The 8,774-nt window shown below is 40.9% G+C and overlaps 1 protein-coding gene and 1 long non-coding RNA gene across 6 annotated transcripts in view; both read left to right on the forward strand.

Moving 5' to 3' along the window:
- The window catches only part of PATL2 (PAT1 homolog 2), a 741,315-nt gene that overhangs the window by 669,116 nt on the left and 63,425 nt on the right, over positions 1 to 8,774 (forward strand). The window lies entirely within an intron of this gene.
- On the forward strand, positions 389 to 4,968 carry LOC121934808. The gene is made up of 2 exons (XR_006104674.1): positions 389 to 763; positions 4,536 to 4,968. It is a non-coding gene; the product is annotated as an uncharacterized LOC121934808 (long non-coding RNA).

Genomic DNA, 8,774 nt, shown 5'->3' on the forward strand with positions numbered 1-8,774 from the left:
ATACTCTCTATTACATACCTAGGATTGCATGTTGTCTCATGCGCTCATATTGTGTGTTGTGTAATTTGAATCCTGCAGGACAAGTCCCCTATGTTTTGGGCAGAGTTTTTTGTATAATGTATGAAAAGCATTTTTAAAAGCCCTAAGAAAACGGAGCAAAAAAGCTGTCAAAACAAACAACTACTCCATGCAAAATGACCATTTATGTGAAATGGTTTACACAACTTGTCACTTATTAATCAGCGACACCATTTGTTCAACTGTCTCATTTCTCTTCCAGGCTCTCCTGTTGATATTAATGGCAATCACATCTGCCAGAAATCTAGACTACGAACACAAATTCAAAGATAGGAGCGATCTTGCAAGACAAACGTAACAGTTAGTCAAACATTACCTAGTAATACAAATATAGCAGTTAGTCAAACATTACCTATTAATACCAAAGGGCAGCAGGGGCAGAGCTTTGGAAAAGTTACTTTTTTAGACTGGGGGATTCTGAGAGTTGTAGCCTTCAAAAGCTTCAGGTTCAGCTGCTTGTACTTTTTCTATTGCAGGAAACTGACAGTTGGAGGGTCCTATGGAACCTGTTGAAAATGGGAACCCAGTATTTATTTATTTAGCTTTCAGATGCAAGACTGGATATAAGATGGTGCCAAGTTAACTGAGAGAGTTGGGAGAGAGAGAACCCGGCCTGCTAAATCAAATGAGAGAATACAACAGCAGCAACAGTGATGGAAAGAGCAGTCCAGAAGTGAAAAGTATGGTACGTGGCTATAATTTAGATCTGCCAACATTCAAAAATTAGCCATTGAAAAAGAGAGACATGTCTCTATTTATTAACAGCAACAGCAGCATTAAAGAAAGGCAAAATCATTAACCTTAAAAAATAAATGTCTACATCTGTGCTCCATCTGAAAACCTTACAAAGACATTATGCAAAGGGATCTGATAGTACCTTTGAGACTAACTGAAAGAAAGTAGTCGATGGCATGACTTTTCATAGACTTCAACCTATTTTCCTCAGATATATACTGTATTATAGAAAACGTTGGTAGGATGGACTTTCGTAGACTCCAGCCTACAGCCTTGCTGATGAGATAAGCTGAAGTCTATGAAAGTTCATGTTACCAATAGTGTCAAAGGTGCTACAAGATACCTTTGCATACTGATTTTCCAGACTAACAACTACCACCTTACAAAGACGCTGTAGGCGGTAATAACAAAACAATTTCCTAGGGTGCTGCTAAAGCCCACATCTCAGCACTGCATCTTAGGACGCACCTCTGGCATGTCATCATTGGCTGCAACCTGCTTTTGGACCAAAGACTCCATTTAAAAGAGCCAACCCACTAAAGAGCCAATATAAAGTTGCCAGCCATGATGCTTCAGAAATCATCAGACGACTATAGAAAAGGTCACTCCAATAAGAAACTAATTTGATTACAGTAGATTCCAAGCAAAGCAAAGAAGAAAAGGAGGGGAAATAAACTGAATCCTTTCCCATCAGTGGTATAGTGGTAAATTCTGTTGGCCAGAATTCATCTAAAACCACAAGAAGTGTCAAAAATGCAATGCAAGAAGAAGGCTAATGAGTACTTAACTGTCCATTCAATACTAAGCCACTTCCTCCAAATTGAATAATAATAGTAATATTCAAAATAAAATGTTGTTGCTAGGAAATTCTGTGTGTGTGTCACACACACACACACACACACACACACCTCTCTCTCCAAATGAATAGAGAAGCCTGAGTAGAGCATCATCCCTACACTTTGACCCATTGAGTCCTGACTTGACCACACCACTTTCCTTCATATCCAACACTTCCAACATCAGGTATAGGCACAGTATGCTGTGCCCTTATGAAAGAGATACTCTTTTCATATCCAGCCTAAATGTGTTAGGACCAAACTCTATGTGATGGAATGCACAACCTTTATACCAAGACAGACTATTTGTCTATTGATTGATTATATTTTTAATCCCACATTTCTTTCAATCAGCTCAAGACAACATACATGGAATTTTCATAAAGCTCCAATGAGATAGATTAGGCAGACAGTGAGTGTTACTTGTCTAACATCAGTGAGTTTCACAGTTCGATATGGCCCTAGGCCTGGATTTCTCAAGCCCAAATCTAAACGGTTTAAAAAAAACTATTTGCATTACACTCAATGCAATATGGCAGTGATGGTGAACCTATGGCACGCGTGCCAGAGGTGGCACTCAGAGCCCTCTTTGTGGGTACCTATGCTGTTGCCCTAGCACAGAGTTTGCCAGAGTCTCTTACTAGAAAGCCAGAGGGATGTGGCACTTTGCATTAATAAGTGGAGTCTGGGTTGCAGTTTCGGCACTCAGTCTGTAAAAGGTTCACCATCGCTGCAATATGGGGATTACAATTGATGAGTAACCTTAGTGCAAAAAAGCATTGCTAATGATTCTATATGGTGGGAAACGGGAAGAGGTCAATGCGGGGGGGTGACACCATGAGTTACCACACCAACCCTAAGGATGCCACTGTGCAGAAGTAATCCAGTTTAAGACTAGTTTAACTACCCTGGCTCAATGCAAGGAAATTCTGTCAGAGAGCTCTGGTGCCACAATAAACTACAATTCCAAGGATTTCCTAGCACTGAGGCAGGGTAGTTAAAGCAGTCTCGAACTGGATTATTTCTGCAGTGTGTTTTGGACCTTACTTGCTCTCAGAGATTGTAGAGTACAATTTCCATCATCCCCAGGCAGGGAGCAGGTAGGAATTTTCAGCAGATTAATCAAGCAAGGATTTAGGAATGAGGGGAAAAAAGCCTCTCCTTTCCATCTGTCATGTCAAACTTGTACATAAAATTTCTTTCCCAACCTTGAAAATGTTATTTTTTGGGACTATATAATATATAATAAATAAATTTTTATTTATATACCGCCCTGTGGCGAACCAATCCGGGCGGTTTACAACATTAAAATAACATACAGCATAAAAACAATATATTTCCCTCCCCCCCTTAAAAAGTTATTAAACAACATATCTAATTTAAAACCACAATAACTAGTTAAAATAACAATAAATTAAACAAAATAATACCAACCAACAAACCACTGCAACTTCAGTTCTAAAGAAAAGGGGGCTTTGGAGACATTACTGAGGAGGGGGGAGATCCTGAGGCCGGGATATTTCAGTCCGGGAAGGCCTGCCTGAAGAGATCCGTCTTGACAGCCTTTTTGAAGCTGTCCAAAGATGTTAATTGACGGATCTCATCCGGTAGGTCGTTCCAGAGCCTGGGGGCGACAACAGAGAAAGCTCCCAGAATCCCATTTGTCACAATGGCTTGGGAATTCAAGGCATCATCATTTTAACAGTTTCCCCAAGCTCCATTTCTTCCACTGTGAAATCTCCCATTCCCTCCACTATGAATCAGTCAGGCTCTGTGCAGTACTTTTGTTTGTGACCTTGGAGAGAAAAGCATGATGAAACTTGCTGTTGAAATGAGAAAGCATTGTTAATAAAGATAGCCATCAGGAAGCTTCTCATGATGGACATGGTGATCTCATGAAAACGAATTAACAGAAATAGAACAGAATCCAGTATTACAAAATATAAAGTCAATGGGCCATGCACTTCAGGAACAACAATAAGCAAGCATTCTTGCTCTCTTCTGGGAACTCTTCAATGAAATGTTAAAGACGAAATACGGCCACATAAGATAACTATTGGCCAATCTTGAATTTCAGATGAATTGGGCCTTGTTTTTTGTCAGAGCCATTTCATTCCACATTATCCTTGTTTTATCTTTTCTTATGCAGTTATATTTATTTTATGATAAATATGTTTCTCTGAAATTTATAGCAAGATTTTAAGACCATATTCTACTCTCAATATGGTTCCCATTACAGCCATGTGTAAGCACTGCAGTTATTTCAAATGTATAATAATGATGGAAGGTGGCATTTATAAGGAAATATTAGGGTTGATTTTTCAAACAGTATCCTTGGATTTGACCTATCCAACCTTCCACCTTCATATTCTCCATTTTCAGATATCTTTGCAAAAGACAGGTCAGCTTTTTGGACAGTGCCTAAGGGTAGGCAAATATGGCAATTAGTTCTGAGGCCAGCAGAGAGGTTCATTTTGTTCTTTGGATTCTTTGGAACGATAACAGAGTATATTGGCATTGTGAGCAAGTCTTGGCTTGACAAGCACACCTTACTGAGCTCAGCAGAACAGAAAGGCAAAACTCACATTCCAAACAGCCAATTATAAGCAACATAATGCAGCGATCAGAGCAGGAGTGAGTAACCTGAAGCCTGGGAATCACACGTGGTTCTTAATGTAATTTCGTAGGACCCTCAGCCTAATTTGAAATGCTCTTTTTCATGATCAATTCATATTTCTGGCAATAGTAATCTGTCCCTTTCTGTGGACAATAGTGATCTGCTGGGCAGGAAGGTAAGGAGAGAAGGAGTGGGGTTGCAGAGAGTGAACAGGGATAAAGGAAGAAATAGGATAACCCATTAATGGCTGACTTTGGTCTCGTCCACAGATGTCATCAATCTTGGCCAACACAACATGAGGATCCCTCCAAAGAAATGTGGCTCTTTACAAGGAAAAAAAAGGTGCCCAACTCCTGTTTTGGGGTACCTGAAGGGAGATGGCAGAAATACCCCCACCATCATGAAGTTCCCAGAATGACCTTAATTCAGTCACTATTTTCTTGACCAAAATTCCTCACAAGGATATTATGAAGATAATATGGGATGTGCTTCAACCATTCTTATGTTTAAAAACATGTTAAACATACCTATTTTTGAAAGTCTTCTGGCTTCCTCCCATTTATGTTAATGGACAATGTAGATATTTCACCCTGATTTTGTGTTGTTTTATGTTGTTATATTATGCTTGTGCATTGATTTGAAATCTTCAGATGAACTTGGTTCATAAATATTCATACATGAATACATACCATATATACTCAACTATAAGTCGACCATGTATAAATCAGGGGCAGGTTTTGGGGCCCAAATATGGATTTGATATGATCTGTGGATAACTCAAAAGTAAAACTTAGGGTCATGAACAAAAGATCTAAAGGATGAAGCAAAGGAAAACAATGCCAAAGAAATTACAACTTTCCAGCATGTATGTGCTTATGTTAAAGGCTGAATGGATGAGAGTTGGGATGGGGGGGGGTGTTAGTGTTTCCAGGACAGATTACACTCTTGCCTTTCACCAGGGCATGGTGCCCTTTTTGATAACAATTAAAATACAAGTAGTTACATTGATCCATGGATAAGTCAGCTCTAGAAATTAAAATTTCTAAGAGTTACATTTATCACCAGGCTAAATCACATCATTCACCAAGGAGATGTATTATGAACCACTAAGGGGAAAGGATGGACAATTCTCTGGGAATTTGCATACAGCTCAATGGAATGTCATTCTTGAATCATAGGTTTAGCCCCTGTCCATTCAGAAATTATGCTTGCTGAGTTTTCTGTGTCCAAGGGCAGGGCTCTTTTGGTTTTGTCATCTTTTATTTCCCTGTTTCATGGCCTAAACCGGAAATTGACTGTTTGCAAGACATTGCCTCAAGGAATGTCAGGAACCAAGAAGTGCTGTGGATAGTGACAAGACTTCATAAATTTATGTTTCCTTCCTACCTCTTGTATAATACACAGAGGATGTTACAAGCTTGGGACTTTTCCATGTGAGTATTCAAAGCAAGAGGCATTTTTAGGTTTCAAGAGAGCTAGCTGAGATCCTACACCTATTTCTGCTTACCACTGGCCTCCCTACGTCGTTCTCGTAAAGATGTCATTGTTGTGGGGTGGCTTACCGGATCCCACTGTCCATTGTTAACTTTTCTGAGGAATGCCAGAGACTCATCCTGCATAAGATTATACAGTCAATCCTCCACATTTGTGGTACTGAAGATTATCACATGGGAGCGAAGCAGATTGCTCTCCCACACTATCCTGTCTGTGACAGTGATCCTGTGAAAAACATTCACACATGTCGCACTGATCTTGCCATTAACCTGTCAGTGAAGTGGAATTACATTAACGGGTTCTTCCGTTAATACAAAATGAAGGGCAAGGACAGGATAATTCCACCTCACTGTCGGGACAATGATAGCAACATCATATGAAAGTCTTTTGCGCAATCACGGTCACTAACGCTTCCTGGATGGGACAATGTCTGAAAGCCCTTCCTGCAATTGCGCAGTAAAGATGAGAGAAGAACAGGAAAATGACAGGGCAAGGACATCCTGTCCCGTCTGAGAATCTCATTTGACTTTTGAGGAGTTGATTATTCAAAGATTTGATTAATATGTTCTCTCCAGGAATCTCTAGTTCCTCCACCATGACTCTATGGCCAATTTTTCCAGTTGCACTGGAAGACCTAGATAACAATTCTTTAGGCATTTGTAGGTCCTCCAACACAATTCTGTGGTCGTTTTCCAGTGAATGTTGACCATAGTGTTGTGCTGAAGGACCTAGAGATTCCTAGAGAAATGTTCTCTCGAGTTTTAAAAAAAGAGTTTATTAATTCTCGTTTTTTCCACTTTCATGAGGGTTCTGCGTTCCTAATCCCAGCAAATATGTAGATGAGGTTGTATAAATCTTGCTGTACCAATGAAGATAAAAGACTCCCAGCAGAACATACCTGGGCTGTCAGCACACCAGTGTAACACTCCACTAGCGCAGGTGTCATGTCAGGAAAGTTTCACTAGGACTAGGTAACAAGCAGAACAATGACCCTGGACAGATGGGTGGCAAAACGCCACCTCTTTACTGTGCATCATAGCCACAGCAAACCAAATAATGATGCACAGGCAGGAAAAAGCTGCCTAGAGTGGCTTCTTTTTTGAAGTGTCATAAGGACTGCAATGCAGCCCTATGACGCCCCTTCCTGCCAGCAACGTCCATACGCTGCGCATCACATACGTAATCATAGCGACCCCCGTGTGGACAGGAGGCCACCATGATGGCGGTGCCTGTACATACTAGGATTCGGGAGCATGAATCCTAGAATCGGCACTGGCCCACTACTTCCTTCCCATATGTACTGGGCCAAAGTCTCCTAGGAAGATGTTGGGATAGCCATGGAGTCAAGATCCACAGACCCCTTATTTTTCCAACACTCCACTAAAGATTGGATTGGCTCAAAAACTGAACAACAAAATTGGGTCAAAAATGACACCAGCCACGCAGGCTGACAGGATTAGGAATTGCATTAGAATGAAATACTGTCTTCCCATAAATGTAAGTATTTTCACGGAAGGATTGCTCCAACCCAGTGGTCCCCAAACTTTCTCAGGCTACTGCCCCCTTTCCTCTTGGGTGGCAACCCTCCCACCCTCCCATGCTTATTTCTTGGTATTAGGTCCACTGTTCTACTGGAGGGGGGGAGGAGAAGAGAGAAAGTATCCTAAGCAAGGGAAGCTGCTGCTTTTGGGTAGTTTGGCACATGATGAAATCCTACTGGGTGACCCTGGGCAAGTCACACTCCCTCAGCCACAGGAGAATGCAATGGCAAACCCCATTTGAAGAATTTTTTTCAAGAACAACCCACCACCACCACCACCCCATGATAGGTCCTTCTTAAGGTCTCCATGAGTCAAAACAACTTCAAGGCACACAACAACAGTTGCTGCTAGCAAGTCCAAGGAGATTTTCAGATGAGCAAAAGTCACAGGAGCATAGTGGGATGCTCCCTTCAAGTTTCATGCAATTGTGTGGAGATTATGGATGGATCTGAATTAGTTTTCCCCCCATGTTTTCACTCCTGCCTTCAGGAATCCAAGACCTAGTGCTTTTCAAAGACTTCGATCTGGGACTTTTACAGTTTTTCGGCAGCAACAGCAGCCCCACTTGCAACCCCCATCCCCACAATTCCCTGCCGTCCCCTTTTCCCCTCTCAGAGCCCTCATGCTGCTCTTTTTCCTCTCAGCACCCCCTGGAGCTTTCCAATGCCCCCAGCCTAGGAGACGCTACTGGCCACTTTGCGGACCACTGCTCTTACCACAGGCATTTACAGAATATTTAATGTTGGTAATAAATACTGTCTTTGTCTATTCATGTTTGCATATTGTATTCATACCCTTTTATTGTTTTAAAAATGGATTTTGTAATGTGGGGCAGAATTGCTAGGTCAACCCAATGTTGTGTCATAAAGATTTCTATCTTGTTCACTTCCCTCTTTATGTCACCATTTTTGTTTTTCTGAAAAATTTCCACCTCCGTGTGGTTGTCCGTTTCCTTCTATTGGAGGATCTGAGGTTGCTCAATACCTCTTCTGTGAGTAAAGATCAATGATTAACAATAAAACAGGGTGTTTGCCTATCTCTCAAGACCTTAAAACCTTAAACTTGGCATGTATACGAAGAGGGCTATAGGGGTGTGTGCTGGGGAAAGTAATTTCGTTTATAAAATGCTTTAATTAATTTATTGTATATACTCATGTATAAGTCTAGAAATTTTAGTAAAAAATTGGTCCTAAAACCTGAGTCGACTTATCAACAGATCAGTATAAATTCTGTACTTTAATCCTTATTAAAAGAAGGAAAGATCCCCTGGTAAAAGTATAATTTGCCCTGGAAGCATTGACCATGTTGTAAGTTCTTTGGCATTGTTTAACCAAAGAGTCCACCTTAGCTAATGTCCATATGTTTGAAGGCTGTAGCATCTGTTAACAAATAGTAACTGATTTATTGTGGCGTAGGGTTTCGTGAACTAGAACAGCCATTGGACATGGTGGCTGCGTATGATGGAGGCTTGTA

This window comes from Sceloporus undulatus, chromosome 6, assembly GCF_019175285.1.
Source record: "Sceloporus undulatus isolate JIND9_A2432 ecotype Alabama chromosome 6, SceUnd_v1.1, whole genome shotgun sequence".
In the NCBI taxonomy this organism is placed as follows: Eukaryota; Metazoa; Chordata; class Lepidosauria; order Squamata; family Phrynosomatidae; genus Sceloporus; species Sceloporus undulatus.